This window comes from Macadamia integrifolia, chromosome 3, assembly GCF_013358625.1.
Source record: "Macadamia integrifolia cultivar HAES 741 chromosome 3, SCU_Mint_v3, whole genome shotgun sequence".
In the NCBI taxonomy this organism is placed as follows: domain Eukaryota; kingdom Viridiplantae; phylum Streptophyta; class Magnoliopsida; order Proteales; family Proteaceae; genus Macadamia; species Macadamia integrifolia.
The window spans coordinates 13,902,050-13,904,287 of record NC_056559.1 but is presented as its reverse complement, the minus strand read 5'-3'; the positions used below and the strand labels follow the sequence as shown (position 1 = coordinate 13,904,287).

The following is a 2,238-nucleotide window of genomic DNA, read 5'->3' as shown; positions in this document are numbered from 1 at the left end:
TTTAGTTGCTCTTTCTCTTTTTTTCTCTAGTTTTCTATTTCTCTAGCTCAAGTTCTAGGTTTTTGCTTTAAACACTTTTGTAAGTTATTTTTATTCAATTTATGCAAGCACTTTTGTTTTTGATTCAGTCTCTTATTTTTATTTTTTAAGCAATTGAAGTTGTAATTTTCAAGTTCTAGTTCTAGGCTTAGTTCTAGGTGACAAGAACAAGCTATGGAGCATGTCTTTCAAGTTCAATTTTTCTCTTCAGATTTGTTTTCTTTAGTACTAGAAATTTCAGACTTGGTATATTCCAGATCTAGTTTTTAGTACTAGTAGTATCTCAAATCGATCAAGTTTTCAGTTCAAGGATTAAAGTTCAAGTAAGTATGCTCTTTCAGTAGTCTTCTCACCCCCCTCTTATTCTCTCTTCTTGCTACCCCTTCATTCTTAAAGCAGGATTTAAGTTTCAATTTTTACCTTGATGCTTTCTCTTTTCCCCAAGGTCCTTGGCTAGATGCATGTGTTGGCTTTGCCCCTTACTAGCTATGGAACCATCATTTTATTTTGATTATTTATATTGCATCCCTTCCCCTAAAGCCAAGTAGAAAAGCCTTTGCAAGAGTACTCTCTGGTGAAGTAGGGAAGCTTATATTATTTATGGTGGATCCCTCGGGCTAAATAGGCTACCTACTTGTGTGCCTCTCTCTAGCTTTTTTCCTTTTTATTTTATTTATTTGTTTTTCAGCACTTTTTATTTCAGTTATTTGCTTTTTAAATGCGTGGTTTGATTATTTAAATTTCTAGATAACGAATGGTTAGGTCGTTCAATTTTTATTACAATTTTAATTCTAATTTCCCTAGTTGTGTTGGTGAGGACGTTTTTAGATGCATGTGTTTTAGGGCAGTAGTTAGAATTAGATCACAATCATCAATCTATGCACTTTCGCATTATTAAAAAATGCTAAAAATAAAGTGATTACCTTCCTTATGTTTAACTCATTAGCTACACTAATCCATACGCTTGCGGTTACATTTTAAATCCTAACAAGTTTTTAGCGCCATTGCCGGGGAGACAATTCCATGTCATTTTTCTCTTTCTTTTTATAAATCTGAGTGCTTTGTTTGCTTTGTTTTATTTTTGTTTTTCTTTTATTAAATTCCTGAGAAGAACAACTTGCAATAATAGTTGTATCGATCGAGGTTGCCAAGCCTCACAGTATAATAAAGATAGGTTTCGCCCTGTAGCAGTACCTCAGGAATTGACCTGAGTAACCCCGGATCCCTGCTGGTAAGTTAAAAAAAATTCTTTCCATTCTTTTGTGCTTGTCTTACTCTAGTTATGGGCAGTTTTCTGTTGCATAAGTGTTAGGTGGGTACGTAATACAAAGAATCTGTTAAAAAGAAGAGATCCAACAAGTAGTGACCCTATACGTTTGTTCTCTTTAAAGCCTTTCAATATGGGAGACCAATATCAAAACCCTCTACCTAAATCTCTGAAAGATAGGTTCTACCCTACTAGAATAGCCCAATCTTCCTGCATAGTTCTACCACAAGCCCAGAGCAATAATTTTGCGCTCAAATCTCAATACATCACTATGTTGCCCCACTTCCATAGGTTAACCTCTGAGGATGCATACCTATTTCTAAGGGAATTTGAAGAGGTATGCGTTCTAATTAAGATCCAACAACTTTCTGATGATACTATTAAGCTTAGGTTTATCACTTTTGCATTAAAAGACCAAGCTAAGAAGTGGTTACATGGGTTACCCACAAATTCCATAACCACACAGGAGAAATTCATAGTTGCCTTCCTCAAGAAGTTTTTCCCAACTCACAAGACCAATAAGCTTAGAAGTGATATCCTTCAATTTAGGCAAAAGCCTAGTGAGTCATTTTTCAAACTTATGGAGAGATTTAAGGATCTATTCCAAGAATGCCCTCACTATAGCCTAGACTTATGGTATTTATGTCAAATAATTTATGAGGGTATTGATTACCCAACTAAACAAATGATAGAGTCTATGTTCCTTGAGGGATTCACATCCTTTACAGATAAAGGAAAGGTATGAAAATTCTTACTTGACTTAGCTGACAAAACCCATGAGTGGGAATCAACCCAAGAGAGTGAAAGAACTATAGGAAGGAAAGGATATTTTATGGATGGGATAGTTACCAAGGAAGCCCATTTAGATAGCCTAATTAAGAGGATTGAGGCTATTGTTCCTAGAGAGCCATCATCAGTCAATTTGGTTAAGA

General features: G+C 35.2%; 1 non-coding gene across 1 annotated transcript; it reads right to left on the bottom strand.

Moving 5' to 3' along the window:
- Positions 1–1,826: 1,826 nt before the first annotated feature.
- LOC122075022 lies at positions 1,827–1,933 on the bottom strand. Its single transcript, XR_006139160.1, has one exon. It is a non-coding gene; the product is annotated as a small nucleolar RNA R71 (small nucleolar RNA).
- Between the last annotated feature and the right edge of the window lie 305 nt (positions 1,934–2,238).